We start from the raw sequence: 18,818 nt of genomic DNA on the forward strand, positions 1-18,818 counted from the left end.
TTAGAGACTCCTGGTCTAAATCGTTGTTGTTTAATGACCCTGACAACAAGCAGCAGTCTAGGTGCTGACACAGAGACAGAAGGGCCAATGGTGCAAAGTGCCAAAGTACTTGATCAGTGACCTGAAAGTGCACCTGAGCCCAGTAAACCTTGAGTGAACCCCAGAGATTGCAAACCCCAAACCTGATGCCACTGAAGGAGTAGCATCCTGACCTCCATAGATATCATACTCCACGCAGCCCCCTTGCTAGTGGAGTATATAAAAGGTTCTGGAACACACCAGCATTTGACAGAACAAGTCGTTACCATTTTGGGAAGCTGTCCAGAGTTCTGAAGGACCTGTGACGTGATTCCTACCTCTGAGATGAATAGGCCACTTCTACCCATTAATTTCCCGCACATGGTCATGGAGGAGAAGTCTACTGCTGGCTATAAGTCATCATAGTTATATGATTCTTCCAGGTTCAAAGGCAGTATGCCTTTGAGTACAAGGCACTAGGGAGCAATGGTGGGAGAGGACTATTGTTTTCATTTTTTGTTTAGGGCTTCTCAGAGGCATCTGGCTAGCCACTGTGGTAAACAGGATGCAGGACTAGATGGACTGCTGGTCTGATCTAGCAGGAGTTTGGCCTTGGTAATGGGATACTGCAGTGGTTCCCTAACTGACTGAGGTCATAGTGACCTTCTTCCATGGCAGCCTGTTGCAGTTGCAAGCCCCCGAAATCACTTGAGAATTGCAGAAGTTCATGCACAGTCTTGGGCCAGCCAAGATGATGGAGCCCCAGAGAGCCAGAAGACGAGGCCAGGTGATATCCTGTGGCATATCTGTGAGTTTACTGTGGTGTCCAAAGGTGCTGTGGCGCTCAGTTTGGGAACCACTGAGATACTGGATATCTTGGTGGATATTTTACTCTGGATAGAATGGAATAGGAAAGAACCAGCAATCCCCAACATCTTGTGCATCATCCCTGCAATGCTGGGTTAAAAAAAAAAATCAGCAAGTGCTTGATCTCTACAAGAAAGTAAAAAAACAATGGGAGGGAGGGAGATGGGGGCAAACTAAGCAAGATATATATAAATCATACTATGTGGATGTACTGAAAGGTATGTGCTAGACAAATGTACCTAAAGTGTATGTACTATACTAAAGTGCGTACATACCTATATTACATACACTGTACTGTATGTACTACACTATAGTATGCACCTAAAGATTGTACTATACATACACTCATGTTGGTGCACAATGTAGTACAAGACAGAAGTGCATGATGGCAAAATACAGCCACACATTCTGTAGTATTCCCAACACGTCAGAAAACAAGTTCAAAGGAATTGCCACCTTGTGTCATTTCAATGAATATGTGATGCATTGATATATGGTTCTTCTATTGGGCTCCTGAATAATTGCGCCACATCGCGCATTCCTTCCTTCAAGTGCTGACTGCAGAGTTTTCTGAGGCAATGCTGGATCACTGCCCGCTATCTCACATGAATACTTAGTCCCCAGGAAAGCTGCAGGAGCAAAAGATATAAAAAGCCATCTGCGGCTGGCTTAACCCCGAATGCATCACACATTATAGATGCCTCAAGATGTCTTCCTGAAAGCTTTAATAAAATCCATATTGATTTATTGTCACAAGACATTAAGCTCGCTTTCTCCCCAAACTGCACTGTATATTCTTCAGGGAGTTTTTAAACACCGCCTAGCAAAAGAATGGATGTCTTTAGTGAGAAGTGACATTTATTGAAGATGTGTGAAAAGAAGAGTGGAGGGGGGGTGTGAGGAAAAAGAAGAGTTGAAAGAAGGGACATTTCAGCTCAACTGCCTTTATAGTCCCTTTTAACTGACAGGAGTGGCATGAGAGTCTCGTAGGGATGGGGTGAGGAATAGGAACAAGCTGGTGACAGAGATCCCATATGAAGCTGCCTTATACCAAAGAAGACCTTTGGTTCATCCAGGACAACAGACAGATTGTCTGTTCTGTGGTGTCATTTCATAGCAGCTTTGCTCTGCCTCGGGTTCAAGTTAGTGTCAAAAGTTCAGAAAAGGAACAGTTGAGGGACATACGTAGAAACCACACTCTGGGATCGGTTAATGGATTTTATTAAATTATGTGCAGCAAGAAGTATAAGGTGAAACAGGTAAGTCTATTTCTTATCCTCGCTGCAGTCTAATACTAAGCTAGCAAAGCACTCACTGTAAAGATACGCAGGGCCCAATCCTAACCATCCCCAGCGCTTGTGCTGAGCTCCAGCACAGGCACTGGGTGTCAAAAATGTGCTATAAAGAATGTTTATGGCACCCTCAGAGTAGAGTGTCAGTGCTGGGCCCAGCGCTGGAGGGACGCCACCTGGAGCAAGGTAAGAGCTCACTGTCTTGCTGTTCATTGCTGGTGGGAGGCTTCTTCCTCTGGCATGGAACTTGCTGCTTTCATAGTTATTTTGTCATCTTAGGAATAGGGGTTTCTCTAGCATGGGGCAGTAACTCTCTGTCCTCATGCTCATTCCCCTTACCTAGCTGGCTGCCACCTGTCTTGCCACAGCTCCTCCCCACTGAGCCTCATGCCCACTTAGGGCTGATTAGTTTCCCTTTTTAAACTCACAAGTGCAGCAAGCAAAAGTCAGAGTCAAGTCCCAGTCCACAGATTCCAAGTAAGTCAGTCCAATCAGTTAAAGTTGCCAAATCAGAGTCCAGAGCCAATAAGCACAGTCCAATGTCAGATTCCAGGTAGTCAGTCAAATCATTCAGCGTATCCAAGTTGCCTCACCAAGCCAACCTGCACTCCTTCTCCAACCCACACCCTCTTCCTGCCTCAGGTGTTCCTTATATCCCTGAGGGCCCTATTGCCTTCAAGTGGCTGCAGCTGTGCAGCACACTCTGCTGGATGCCCAGGTCTTACCCTTAAAGGGGCCACTGCTGATACCACATCTACCTCCTGGCCAGATCTTCCGCAATTCCAATACATCACCCAAATCCATCTCTGCTAACTCTTACACATAGGCAAGGTTTCTTGCATGTCAACATCCCAATATTGTGAATATAAGAACATTAAAACTCTGCTGGATCAGGCCAAAGGTCCATCTAGTCCAACTTCTTGTATCTCACTGTGGTATACCAGATGTCTCAGGGAGCACTCAAGACTGTTGTTGCTACTCCCTTGCATCTGGCTTTCAAAGACAGGCTTCCTCTAAAACCTGTAGGCTGTATATAGCCACCATGGCTTGTAACCTGTGATGGCTTTTCTCAAAAAAAAAATAAAAAAATAATCTGTCCAATCCCCTTTTAAAGGCATCTAGGCCAGGTACTATTACCACATCCAAGACAAGGATTTCCACAGATTTATGGAAAAAGCAGACCATGACATTGGCCCTACTCAGGTGGTTCTACTTTAAAGAATCACAACAAGGCTACATGACTCTACCTTTAAGACTTCCACAGATGAATGTTAAAAGACACATAGTAGGGCATGATGCACCAGGATCATGAAAGATATTCATAAACAAAATTGTGATACTTATGAAGACTGATAAACCTTACAAATGAACTACTTTACACTGTCAGAATTAGCCCATCTTGCCAGGTATGGTGCCCACAATGTTCATTTGCACCCATGTAATAGATAGATAGATAGATAGATAGATAGATAGATAGATAGATAGATAGATAGATAGATAGATTCTGCATACAAAGTATATGTTCTAACTTTGAACTAAAGTACTCGTATATGTTCTAACTTTGAACTTAACCTGTTGTAAGCCGCCCTGGGTCCCTTTGGGGAGAAGGGTGGGGTATAAATAAAGTTTATTATATGTTTATTATAAGGGCATCATTGGGCAAGAGAAGATGCTGATGGGAACAATCAAAGAGGCATTAGAGGGTCTGTACTCTGTTCCATGTGCCTTTATGGCATGCAGCACTAAGCAAACCAGATCATTGGGTCTAACTGTGAAGAACATTGCTGTACAGCTAAACAAATCCAGCCAATGGAGCAGAAAAGGAGGCTCACAGAGCCACAGAACCCAGAAGAGTCTCCCAGAAACTGGAAGTGACATCACAAGAGACAAAGACCATAGAGAAGACCACAGAAGTCAGTATGCCATGAGAAAAAAGTTGAAAATTGCTGATGTAGCTTTACCTGCTGCCTGCTCTGTGGCACTCTTGGAGTTCCACTCAGCACTGCAGGTGGCAGTTCCATAAAACACACACTGAGAGATGTCATGGCTGCCCTTTTCCCCACTGCATCAGGGAATTCACATTCCTGTACTCTAGGCTGCAATCTAGCAATATATGTTTATTTCAGTGCAACCTGTTCCTGAAAAGAATCAGGCAACTAGTCACATCAGTCTTTGTGCACTTGTCCCAGAATGAAATACTGTACAGATAATCCATCAGATTATTTTTATGCTTTCCTTTTTATGAAACAGACAGAACAAAGTTCAGGTGGAGTTCAGAAGGGCACTTTCCCTAGTTGTTCACTATTCTGCATTTTTAGTATCTGTGGGGACCAGTTTTCCTTCCTGCAGGGGGAAATGGATTTCCTGTTCCACACCCACTACTACTATTATCACAGCAGTGTCTAGTCCTCATGGGCTAAACGTTCCTAAATATAGGCAGGCTGACATATATATAGATGGATAGATTATTTTTAAGCCTTGCCTCCTTTTCCGGGGGAGAAGACTGAAATTAATGATATGCTCTGCGATCCCCTGGGGTTAATGTACCTCTAAGTATCAAAATCAAGCTGTGTTTATTGAACATATACAGAATTATGTTACTGTTTGTTTTCTTGTTTCTTTAAATGCTCCCTAAATATAGTGTTACCAGACGCAACTCTCTTCCCAGAAAATGCTTTATTTACTCCTTAGTATACAACTGAGCACACAGGTTTGGACTACTTTTTTTCTCCTGAAAATCACTAACATTACACAGACAAAAACATAGGAATGTAGCAAATTGAATCTTGCACATCTGTCTTCCAGCCATTCAAAGCTTCCATCGTTTTAGGGCCTTAAAATTTATTGTGCAAGAAATGAGCAGTCAGTCTTCATGACTTCCCTCAAGGTTGCGCTGCTTTTGTGAGATTGGATTTTCTGGTGTAACATTTTGCTTCACAATATTTTGTAGCTGGGAACACAATATTCTTTCCTCATCACACCAAAAAAATAAATTCATTACTATTGCTTTGTCTTATCTTCCTGCTCTTGTATCCAGGTATATTCCTGCCTTTGCCCTTAACTGAAGACCTTTGCTCTTAACTCTACCTTCAGAGTCGGCAATGACCTCTTAATAGAGCCTACTCATTCACCCTTGCTACCTTTTATGTCCTCACAGAACACCTATATTGTTTCATATTATTCTCTTTCTTGAAACCAAATCTGAAAATCCACCTCACCCATAAAGCCTCTGACTTTGGCCCAAACTACTGTTTGCAATTTGTTGTTACCTATAGGTCTTCCTTCCTTCATTTTCCTTCCTTCCTCACCCCAACTAATGGTCCAATCCTACCCAGGTCTAATGCTGGCAGATCTCATGCTCAGTCAGTGTAAGGCCAGGGGTACTATCATTAAAGCCACTGCGCCATTCTGCTGTTTGCTATCAACAGCGTAGGAGATGGTAAGCCCTGCGCTGCCAGTGGCAGGCCACAGAATTTCCATCATCACCAGTAAGTCAGTGGCAGGACTGGGACAAGGATCAGGATGAGACAAGAATCTCAGTGAATCTCAGTGGCTGCCATACACCACAGATATCCCACCTTTCCTAGCCTGGTCTGCTCCCAGAGGCTCTTCTGACTTACACCAGCCAAAGAGCTGGCAAAGGTCACAGAAGACCCAATGGTAGACATGGATGAAAACTGTTTTTGTTTTTTTGTTTTTTGCAGATTTCACTGTTTTCCAGTTAGAAATGCAGAAAAGGGTGTTATGTGTTTTTATTCAAAGAAAACATTTTTATTAATTATAATTATAAACTATAATGGCTTTAAAAGTGAACTAGGTAGGTGATATAGATGGTATAGTGTCAGCAGATGCAGTCACATTGCAGAGGTGTTGGAAAATATGTAGAGGTGTTAGAAAATAGGGTTTTTTTTTGCAGGTTTTGCAGATTTCAGGGTTTTTTTCTTTTTATAATGAGAAGTGCAGAAAGCAGCACTGTGAGTTTTTATTATCAATGAAAACCTATCTCTATACATTGAGGATTAGATAACCTACTGGTAGGTAAGTAAAAAAAGTCTTTACTTACCTCTTGGTCTGTCTGGTGGAGACAACACAGGGTCCAATCCTATTCTTGGCCAGTCCAGAGCTGCACAGTCTGGCCTGGCCATGGATAGTTTGGGTCCTAGATCCAATACCCCAAAGATTTTTTTCCCCAAAACCTCCTTATGTGGTGCACGCTATAATACTCCCTCTGCATCTGTAAGATTGAAAGGGGTGAGTAGCAAACGCTGCTTTCCTTTTCAAGGCCTAATAAGCTTTCAAGGTACTCCAAATTTTCCAGTTGACCCTGTGGCAATTGACAACCACCACTTTAGTTGATGAAGTGATGGTGGGATGGTGCTGATTACAGGGTGGCCTGAAAGTGAAGAACACACTTGGGTTTGGTTCTGGTATGCTGCTTGAACAGAAAATGAAAATAAAAGTACGAAAAACTGAAGGGAAGTATATTAAGATTTGTGGGGAAGTCTGTTTTCCTTCCTGTCACAATTTTTTTCGTGGCCAAAGGCAGCTCCCTTCCACTGAATCATAAAATGGCAGACATAAAATAACTAAGACTTGGTCTACATATGCACCAGGATGAAATGAAAACGCAGAGGAAGAGTTCTGAGGTGTGGTCTGGACTGTCAAATGGATTTCCTACTACTGGTGCAAGATAATATTTTTGAATATTGTACTCACCCATATAATTAATTCACTGCAAACAGAAATCTAGCACACCAGGATGAAAGATTCTTGTCAACATCCTTTGACTCCTGTACTGGTTTCCTTATGTTTAATGAAGGAGAGCATTACAGAATGGAATTCCTCCACACTGTAGTGCTGCAGTCTGTTCTGCCACTTATGCTACAAGTGTAGACCAGGTATAATTTAAGGTTTACATGTAGGTCAAAATATACACCACAATGAATGTTGCCAATCAAACTTTGTTGAATCCGGCACATTTGCAATACTCATTGCCTGTGCATAATAAATATTATGACTCAAATCATCTTCTGCAACACAGATTTTGATCTGATTTAATCTAATTTAAGATTTGCCTTCCACCCTCTCTGGTTTTCTCCTACCTACCCACCCATCCTCACAACCTAACTTTCGCCCCTTCTTTGCAAAGAAGCAAAGCTAGATGCAAGGAGACCTGGGAATTGCAAGTTTTCCTGCATCACTGACAGGAAGCAATTGAGTATACACATTGGCATAGCTAATGAAGTGCAGGGGGTAGCAACTGCACTGGGCAACAAGCTTTACAGGGGCAAAACCTGAGCTTGACACTAGTAGCAAAATTGTAAAAACCTTGATAATTTTGAATAATACCATCACCATATATAATACCATTATATGCCATTCAATGCAGAATTTAACACAGAATGCAGTGGAACAAACCATGTCAAAATATCTCTATTCTATCAAAAGTTATAGAACTTTTCTATACGTGAAAATCCCCTTTTGCCTTTTAGTTGTGATTTTCTCTCTCTATCTGGTTATGTTACTATGGACTAAAATATCATGCAGGCTAAACTTCTCCCAGCACACAGGCCACATTTCCAAAACTCTGGTCAAGTCACAAGCTCATCATTACACAACCACCACCACCACCTCCATGGTCACACATTATGGGAGGAAGTCTGGTGTCTTAAATCATTGTTTAAGTGTCTCCTGCATTACTGTATTCATTGCATTGTTTTAACCCAATCACTGTTTAAGTACTGTATGCAAACTTGAACTGCCTTCTTGTGTTGCTGATTCATTGTATTGTTTAAGTTCCTCCATCTAGGAAGCCAGCCATAGACCCCATTGAATTTTGCTGATAACTGACATCCTGATCCTCTTTCAGTGTTTTACATACTCCAAGCACCCTGCTGTGTGGTAGTAATCCAGCTACCATCCAGCTCAGCACTGTCTGCAAACCCCTTTTTAAGTGAGGGCTTCCTCTCACATGCTCGCTCTCTCCCCAAGGACCAACACATCTGTGTTGTGTCAGAGGTTCCTCTTCACAGGACTCTCCCCCCCTCCAACTGCTCTACAGGACAGGTATCTTGCGCCTGGAACTCTTTCCCTTCTCCCCCCCCCCTTTTTCTCCCCTTCAAATATGTTAGAAGCAGGAAACCCGCCAGAGAAGCGGTTGGCCCTCTGGATGGTGAGGGAGGGAAAGGAGAGATAAAAGGAGACTTAGAGATGGCAGAGAAATTAAATGAGTTCTTTGCATCTGTCTTCACAGCAGAAGACCTCGGGCAGATACCGCTGCCCGAACGGCCCCTCCTGACTGAGGAGTTAAGTCAGATAGAGGTTAAAAGAGAAGATGTTTCAGACCTCATTGATAAATTAAAGATCAATAAGTCACCAGGCCCTGATGGCATCCACCCAAGGGTTATTAAGGAATTGAAGAATGAAGTTGCAGATCTCTTGACTAAGGTATGCAACTTGTCCCTCAAAACGGCCATGGTGCCAGAAGATTGGAGGATAGCAAATGTCACGCCTATTTTTAAAAAGGGAAAGAGGGGGGACCCGGGAAACTATAGGCTGGTCAGCCTAACATCCATACCGGGTAAGATGGTGGAATGCCTCATCAAAGATAGGATCTCAAAACACATAGACGAACAGGCCTTGCTGAGGGAGAGTCAGCATGGCTTCTGTAAGGATAAGTCTTGCCTCACGAACCTTATAGAATTCTTTGAAAAGGTCAACAGGCATGTGGATGCGGGAGAACCCGTGGACATTATATATCTGGACTTTCAGAAGGCGTTTGAAACGGTCCCTCACCAAAGGCTACTGAAAAAACTCCACAGTCAGGGAATTAGAGGACAGGTCCTCTCGTGGATTGAGAATTGGTTGGAGGCCAGGAAGCAGAGAGTGGGTGTCAATGGGCAATTTTCACAATGGAGAGAGGTGAAAAGTGGTGTGCCCCAAGGATCTGTCCTGGGACCAGTGCTTTTTAACCTCTTCATAAATGACCTGGAGACAGGGTTGAGCAGTGAAGTGGCTAAGTTTGCAGATGACACCAAACTTTTCCGAGTGGTAAAGACCAGAAATGATTGTGAGGAGCTCCAGAAGGATCTCTCCAGACTGGCAGAATGGGCAGCAAAATGGCAGATGCGCTTCAATGTCAGTAAGTGTAAAGTCATGCACATTGGGGCAAAAAATCAAAACTTTAGATATAGGCTGATGGGTTCTGAGCTGTCTGTGACAGATCAGGAGAGAGATCTTGGGGTGGTGGTGGACAGGTCGATGAAAGTGTCGACCCAATGTGCGGCGACAGTGAAGAAGGCCAATTCTATGCTTGGGATCATTAGGAAGGGTATTGAGAACAAAACGGCTAGTATTATAATGCCGTTGTACAAATCTATGGTAAGGCCACACCTGGAGTATTGTGCCCAGTTCTGGTCGCCGCATCTCAAAAAAGACATAGTGGAAATAGAAAAGGTGCAAAAGAGAGTGACTAAGATGATTACGGGGCTGGGGCACCTTCCTTATGAGGAAAGGCTATGGCGTTTGGGCCTCTTCAGCCTAGAAAAGAGACGCTTGAGGGGGGACATGATTGAGACATACAAAATTATGCAGGGAATGGACAGAGTGGATAGGGAGATGCTCTTTACACTCTCACATAATACCAGAACCAGGGGACATCCACTAAAATTGAGTGTTGGGCGGGTTAGGACAGACAAAAGAAAATATTTCTTTACTCAGCGTGTGGTCGGTCTGTGGAACTCCTTGCCACAGGATGTGGTGCTGGCGTCTAGCCTAGATGCCTTTAAAAGGGGATTGGACAAGTTTCTGGAGGAAAAATCCATTATGGGGTACAAGCCATGATGTGTATGCGCAACCTCCTGATTTTAGAAATGGGTTATGTCAGAATGCCAGATGCAAGGGAGGGCACCAGGATGAGGTCTCTTGTTATCTGGTGTGCTCCCTGGGACATTTGGTGGGCCGCTGTGAGATACAGGAAGCTGGACTAGATGGGCCTATGGCCTGATCCAGTGGGGCTGTTCTTATGTTCTTATGTTCTCTCCCCATCTTTAGTTAGCAGCTGGGGTTGGCAGATCAGGGACCCCTAAAATCCTTCCCTACAACCTTTCCTTTTTCTAATTTCCTCAGATGCACCAGCTACTCTTCACACGTAACCACCATGAAAGCTAGGTACATTGGATTCAAGTATTAGGACCAAGAAACATATGCTTATCATTTCTCCATGTGCATTATGTTTACCTTTGTGCTTTTGTAATAAAACCATAATCTTTTATTAAAATTATCTTTCTCTTAGTCTCCTCTTTAAGCAAAAGGGAATTTCTCTGCATTATGCCGTCTTGTTATCCAGCCTATGATTTTCCTACGGTTCCAATAAGGGCAGTGTAATAATTCCCCTAAACAAAACAGCCCTTTTGGTAACAAAATAGCCAGAAAATTAAAGCACAACTGCATTATGTAACAAAAACTGGATTTTCTTAACTTAAAACTGACCAATGAGACTGATTGTTCCGAAAGCCAATTAGGTGTTATTATGATACAGCAGGGAACCAATAAGGTATTAATATGAGTCAGTTCTCATTTCCATGTATCATAATACAGTTACCTCTGCTAACTGGGTAATGAGGCACTTTTTCAAATGGTGCTCTTCTTATATTTAGCAGTGAGAGGATAACTAGCAGTCTTCACCCCAGTGCAATATCTCTAACCAATATGGGACACACTATTTCAGCTGACGGAACATACCAAGATCCAGGTCTACAGAGCTTGCATCCTGAGTACACTTCTGTACTGCAGCGAGTCATGGACTCTCCGCTCACAACAGGAGAGGAAACTGAACGCTTTCCACATGCGCTGCCTCCGACGCATCCTCAGCATCACCTGGCAGGACAAAGTTCCAAACAACACAGTCCTGGAACGAGCTGGAATCCCTAGCATGTATGCACTGCTGAAACAGAGACGCCTGCTCGGTCATGTCGTGAGAATGGATGATGGCTGGATCCCAAAGGATCTCCTCTATGGAGAACTCATGCAAGGAAAGCGCCCTACAGGTAGACCACAGCTGCGATACGAGGACATGTGCAAGAGGGATCTGAAGGCCTTAGGAGTGGACCTCAACAGGTGGGAAACCCTGGCCTCTGAGCGGCCCACTTGGAGGCAGGCTGTGCAGCATGGCCTTTCCCAGTTTGAAGAGACACTTGACCAACAGACTGAGGCAAAGAGGCAAAGAAGGAAGGCCCATAGCCAGGGAGACAGACCAGGGACAGACTGCACTTGCTCCCAGACTGCACTTGCTCCCAGTGTGGAAGGGATTGTCACTCCCGAATTGACCTTTTCAGCCACGCTAGACGCTGTTCCAGTACCATCATTCAGAGCGTGATACCATAGTCTTTCGAGACTGAAGGTTGCCAACAGTGAGTGAATTAATTTTATTTTGTCATGGCAGGAGCTACAAAATCTTATTTGACCCCAGGTAGAAGATGCGTTAGCTGCACCACTGTCTGGAGAGAGGTGGCAGAGCAAGTGGGTGGAGAGCTGCTGGGGGGCACAGAAAAATTTTCCTGCATTTTCACTTTTTTTTAAAGCCCGGGTGTGACATCACTTTCAGGGCATCATTTTGAGCTTGGCACCAGGCTAAACAACCCTTAGCTACGCTACTGAGTATACAGGTTGGGTGTCTATAGACAGATCAGATCATACTCTGCCATGCTTCCTATGATGTCACTGGGCTAATATGGAAGGACCCTTGAACATGTTGCCAAAACCAATCCCAGCACACCATCAGGTGGCAAAGGAGGGGGAGTGTTGAGACTTGACTAATGACCCCATACATTTTTTTTTTTTTTTTAAAGAATGCTTCTAGCTGTCTGGTTTTCTGGTGGTTTGGCCCCAAAATGAAACAGATGTGCTTGGGTTTCACTGTCATCTGCCAATTCAGTCACAAGTACAGTGGTAATAAAAAGAAAAGAGAAGAAAGAAAATCTGGTAACCCTGCCTTTGATATAGAAAGAACACAGTTCGGGTGAGTCATAAAACTGTGGATGCAAGACAACTAATTTAAGGGTTATGTTAGGCACAGAGAAGAGGTTAACTGCTGCATAATTACAGATGACATCACTCACTGTCGAAAAAGGGCAACGAACATCAATTAACAGACAGAACCTGTGAGAAGAAAAAGAAACTAATACTCGGGGTGCTTCCAGCCAGAGGAATTGGGGGGGGGGGTAGGACCCCCTGTAGGTGCTGACACCTACAAGCCAAATGGAGACTGTGCCAATCTGGACTCAGATTCCCACTTGACCAAATGGGAAGGGTTCGTTCCCAAGTGGTAGACCACAGACTCAGTGGGCAGAAGGTCCCAGGTCCATCCCTGGCATTCTTAGCTACCGCTGAGAAAGGCTTGCCAGAGTCTTTTGAGCAACAGTCTGATTCAGTGGAAGGACAGCTTCGTATATTCAGGGCCACTGAGAGCTGGCATTGGGCTGAGAGCTGGCACTGGACCTGGGGCAAGATTGACCCCCTCCCTTCCTAAATTTCCCCACAAACCAGATGTCACTACATTTTTTTAAACAGGTTTTAAACTGACAGTTTTAACTTGGCATGCACATGATTGAAACTAAGTGAAAACATTTATCAGAATGGGATAATTTGAGTTTCCTTACTTTGAGTACTGCTACTGCATTTCTTTTCTTCCACCTCAGCAATATCTTCGTCATTTGCTTTTCTTCTAAAAAAGGCCAAGCATCCAAGGGCTGGCTTTTGCTATCTCCCTCATTACTTTGTGATGATTTTGAAACAAAGCCCAGGTGAAATAAATTTCCCTGGCTATTTTTGGATTTTTCATTTTCTCTCTCTTTTTTCTTTCTCTTCGGTGCTCCAGACTTGGGCACTCCATAGTGTTAATTTCACCTTCGAGCAAGCCAAAACACATGTAGACTTGATCCAAGGCCATGTGCTCTGGACACTCACTCGACTAGAAGAAGAGGTAGAGTTTACTCTTGGGGGCTGGGAATTCTGAGAACTGAACTGGGTGACCTACTACTAGAGCCTAGTAGTTCTGGTCTAAAGGTGTACATTTCACTTTCCTACGTTTGAATTGTTCTGATATGTGTTGGTGCTTATGGGCATGACCTGGGCTGCATTTTCGTTACAGCTTTAATCTACTTTCAATGGACTTCTGTTCCCCCCCCCCCCATGTTTCTGGGGGGACTGTAATTTGCTAGGAAATCTGAAAACTGTTAGAGTAGATCAGGGTGCCCAAATCCTGGCCCTCAGAGACTACCAATCCAGCCTGCAGGGAACCCCCAGTCTCCAATGAGTCTATGGCCCTTCAGAGACTTGTTGGAGCCCGTACTGGCCCAATGCAACTGCTCTCGGCATGAGGGTGACTGTTCGACCTCTTGTGCTGCGAACCAAGGGCTCCCTTCACTGCTTGCTATTTTACACCTGTGAAGCAGCAGTGGCAGCAAAGGAAAGGCCAGCCTTGCTTTGTGCAAGGCCTTTTATAAACCTTAAGCTATTGCAAGACCTTCATTCATATAAGCTCCATCTCTAACATATTCATTTATATAAATTTATGTAAATTTATTCAAATTTGAAATATAAATTAATTCTTTTTTTCCTGGCCTGCGACACAGTGTCAGAGAGATGATGTGGCCAGGTCCCCCTAGAAGCCTGGGCTTTTGCCCCCCTGACCCCCTCTCCTCAGGCCTGTTCAAGACAAGCCCTGGTGCACATGAATCTTGCTCTCCTTCAACCTGGGATTCTGGTGGCTTATCTATGCTGCAGAGTTAAAGTGGTTTATTAGTATTTCCCTCTTCTGAGGCAGTTATAATGCAGCCTCCAAACCCTTCAGACAGTGGCCTGGTTCAGATGTAAGAGAATGTGCCTTGGCAACCCTCAGGCTTCTCCCCTGCACGTTCTCCTGCTCCCATTTGGGACTGATAAAAATCCAGAATTTCCCCTCTCATCTGCATATAGAAAACTGTGGTTTATATAAACTGCATTTAGTTAACATATCTAAATATCAGATCAGATTCAGCAAGCAAATAACGAGAAAGGCATGAGCCACACTGGAGGTATCTAAAAATGGCTGCTATGAAATTCTGTGAAGAACTCCATGATACAATGGCTGTGCGCTTAAGAAAAACAATGCACTTCAATGCTGTTTTGCCTAGGAGGGTCATCAGTTGATTCTTATTCAGCTCCGTACTTTGTTTACTTTGCAGTTTTGTATAGCCTATATGGTATTTTACTACAGAAACACTAAAACAGTGCAATCCTATGCATATTTATTCAGAAGTAAGTCCCACTATGTTCAATGGGGCTCACTCCTGCACAATTGTGTGTAGTATTGCACTCCAAGTCTCCAACTGTCTCCAAACTGACTGTAAATGGTCCTTTGTATAAGTCAATGGGACTGGTGCAGAGAAAACCCTCCTGTGTCCACCCTTCAGGTCTCAGTCTAGCTAAAGGCATCTCAAGGCTAGCTGGGTTGCAAGAGCTCAGGGATTGGTCTCATAAGTGCTGCCCCAGGGTAAATGTGGTCACCAGTGTAGGCTCTTGTATATGTTTGCCTTGCCTAATAAACCTCCTGCTGCATAGATCATACTTTGGTCTCCCACCGCCTTTGTTCCACCTGTGTGTCCCCCACAGCCATATGAACCCTCATTAGACCTTAAGGGGATCTCCCGAGAAATGTGGCCAACATGCCTTTTTTAGTTCTTAGTATTATATTCAGCAGCAGTGTAACCCAGAATGACACCCTATGCACCTCAGGTTCATTAATGCTGCTATACTATTTTACCTATCTATCGAACTACCTAGTATACTTCACTTTATCGCCAGTGGTCTCCTTGCAGGAACACGTTTAAAACTTTTAAAAAGCAATAATAGCTTCTTGTAATATATTGTTTTAACCTATCGAAGGGGCACTGATTGGTTGTATTTTTAGTGCTGCTGTTTATTTTTGTGTTTTATTGATTTTAGTGTTATGCCATTTTTATTGTACTTAAATCTTTGTCAGTTGCCTTGAGAGGCATTGGAAAGGTAGGATATACATTTTCAGAATAAATAAATAGAATAAATCATTGTAAAACAATAATAGCCACACACACAAAAAAAGTAAAACCAGCTGGTCATAAACCAATTAAGACATCAGTTAACAGCAAAAAGCAATTGAAAAGGTTTCAGTCACAATTTCAACTCATTTTCGGCACAGGAGAAGAAGATGGACTTTGTCTGGAGCCTATAAGATCATATAAAAGTTACTAAGTGCACCTGTTTAGAGAGAGACGGCACAGTGAGTGTCATCTCTATTTGAGTTCCAGAGCAATGCTCTGAAGGTAGAAACATTCAGAGAAGAGTCTCCAAAACAGATCTTAATCAGAGATCATGAAAACACCATTGCAGAACAAGTTATTCAGATAGCCTCATGATCTATGGCAGTGCTTCCCAAATTTACTGTGGTCAAAGTGCCTCTCTTTCATGGTAGCCTCTTCCCAGCACTCACAGACACTGCCATCTTGGATCACACATGATCCAAGATGGTGACGCCTGGGAGAGCTAGAAGAAGCGGCCACTGGGGAAATCCTGCAGTGCCCCTGTGAGTTCACTGTGGAACCGTGGTGCACAGTTTCAGAACCACTGACCTATGGGTATCCAAGAAATGTAGCAACAAGTTAAAATTCTCCTCCTTGCCATAATTTTGCCAAACTGAAATGAGAAGCCATATAGCTGAGTAATCTGCTTTAAAAATCTCACTTATTTCTTAAGCATATAATTTTGTTTACTAAAACAAGAGAGTAAAGCTATCATCAAGTCATCGTTACTTGGCCGAAGCCAGAATTGTATTCCTACCAATGGATCAACATGATGTCCTTTAAAAGTTCATTCTGTTCCAGCTGCTACAGTGATGTTTATCTAGAGCACCTAATTATATAGTGTAACCTGCATCTGGAGAGCTGGTTTGATGTTATTATAGCTTCTCACAGACAAAACAAAAATATTGGTTTAAACTTACCCATTGAACAAAAGTGGTTGCCTTTCAAATTGGCAATTGATGAGCACCCAATAAGAAAATGATTAGACCTCTTGCCCTAATTCCCCAATGGCATTTGATATAACTGGATTTGATTACCAAATGACTGCATGCTAATTGAAGCTGCTTGATGTCCCTTGATGATGTGATGAATCATCCTCTTAAGGACTCACCTGTGTCTCAACATCCCACTCCTCTTCAGAGAGGTCTTTGCAGAGATCTTCTTGGACATCAGGTCTAGTGGGTTTGGGAACCATGACACTTCTTGGGAAGATTACCAAAGCTCAAGGGCATTATTGTAGTCTCCATTAGGAGGCTCTGGATCTATTAGAAGTGTCTGCCGATATGATTTATTCTATTCTCAGAATTACACTCTTGGCTGTTACTATAAAGAACCACCCTGAGGGCTACTTTAACAGACCTGTATCCTATCCAGGGCCACAGTAAGGCATCATCCCACCTAAGAATATTTTTTTTTGCAATAGCAGGGGTTCCAAAATATTATTCTGCCAGGGGTTAAAGCAACGTTCTTAGAAACACATTCACTATATGCTCATCAACTCGAGACTGAGGTCGAGGAATAGCTTCCTTCAGGCTGCACCCCCCCCCCCAAAAAAAAAAACTAGCCACCACAGACTACTCTGGAATTATGGAAAGTGAGTAAGGAGCTGCCAAGTGAATGGTCACAAACCACCTCACATATGTTACAGGGCATACGATGCCATTCAATTTGTACAGAGGAAAATCTTGACTTACAATTGGCTGCAGAACCCCAGGGAGGGGAGAAGAGGCAGGGAAGGGGGAGGGAAAGGAAGTTCATAGCGATTACGCTTTGCATCGCATGGCTGGTGGGAAGGAGGGAGACTTCTTCAAGGGTTGGCAAGGGGGAATGCTGTTGAAGTGACCCGGTATTGGGTGAATGATGTCTAGTTTTAACCTTTTTATGTATATTGTTATTTTATATGTATAAAATTATACCTTTATAAGTGCTTCTGATGTGAATAAAGACAGAATTCTTCATTCTGCCAGGGCTATGTCAATCAGTCTTGCAGGAGCAGGCTAATTATAGAAAAGAATATATTCATCTTGTACGTAACTCTAAGGATTTTCATAATAGAGAAAAAATATTTGCAGCTGTGGGGCTGCTTGTTGTTCTCTCTTACTCAGACAGATTCTCAGGGAGAGTAACCCAGCCCAGCACTTGCTTCCTCCAGTAGGAAGAAGAAGGGCAAGGAAGCTTCCTTCCGTAAATGGAAGTCTTGTCCTAATGAAGAGAATAAAAAGGAACATAAACTGTGGCAAAAGAAATGTAAGAAGGTGATAGGGGAGGCCAAGCGAGACTATGAGGAACGCATGGCCAGCAACATTAAGGGGAATAATAAAAGCTTCTTCAAATATGTTAGAAGCAGGAAACCCGCCAGAGAAGCGGTTGGCCCTCTGGATGGTGAGGGAGGGAAAGGGGAGATAAAAGGAGACTTAGAGATGGCAGAGAAATTAAATGAGTTCTTTGCATCTGTCTTCACGGCAGAAGACCTTGGGCAGATACCGCTGCCCGAACGGCCCCTCCTAACCGAGGAGTTAAGTCAGATAGAGGTTAAAAGAGAAGATGTTTCAGACCTCATTGATAAATTAAAGATCAATAAGTCACCAGGCCCTGATGGCATACACCCAAGGGTTATTAAGGAATTGAAGAATGAAGTTGCAGATCTCTTGACTAAGGTATGCAACTTGTCCCTCAAAACAGCCATGGTGCCAGAAGATTGGAGGATAGCAAATGTCACGCCTATTTTTAAAAAGGGAAAGAGGGGGGACCCGGGAAACTATAGGCCGGTCAGCCTAACATCTATACCGGGTAAGATGGTGGAATGCCTCATCAAAGATAGGATCTCAAAACACATAGACGAACAGGCCTTGCTGAGGGAGAGTCAGCATGGCTTCTGTAAGGGTAAGTCTTGCCTCACGAACCTTATAGAATTCTTTGAAAAGGTCAACAGGCATGTGGATGCGGGAGAACCCGTGGACATTATATATCTGGACTTTCAGAAGGCGTTTGACACGGTCCCTCACCAAAGGCTGCTGAAAAAACTCCACAGTCAGGGAATTAGAGGACAGGTCCTCTCGTGGATTGAGAACTGGTTGGAGGCCAGGAAGCAGAGAGTGGGTGTCAATGGGCAATTTTCACAATGGAGAGAGGTGAAAAGCGGTGTGCCCCAAGGATCTGTCCTGGGACCGGTGCTTTTCAACCTCTTCATAAATGACCTGGAGACAGGGTTGAGCAGTGAAGTGGCTAAGTTTGCAGACGACACCAAACTTTTCCGAGTGGTAAAGACCAGAAGTGATTGTGAGGAGCTCCAGAAGGATCTCTCCAGACTGGCAGAATGGGCAGCAAAATGGCAGATGCACTTCAATGTCAGTAAGTGTAAAGTCATGCACATTGGGGCAAAAAATCAAAACTTTAGATATAGGCTGATGGGTTCTGAGCTGTCTGTGACAGATCAGGAGAGAGATCTTGGGGTGGTGGTGGACAGGTCAATGAAAGTGTCGACCCAATGTGCGGTGGCAGTGAAGAAGGCCAATTCTATGCTTGGGATAATTAGGAAGGGTAT

The sequence above is a fragment of the Tiliqua scincoides genome, chromosome 4 (genome assembly GCF_035046505.1).
Source record: "Tiliqua scincoides isolate rTilSci1 chromosome 4, rTilSci1.hap2, whole genome shotgun sequence".
NCBI lineage: Eukaryota > Metazoa > Chordata > Lepidosauria > Squamata > Scincidae > Tiliqua > Tiliqua scincoides.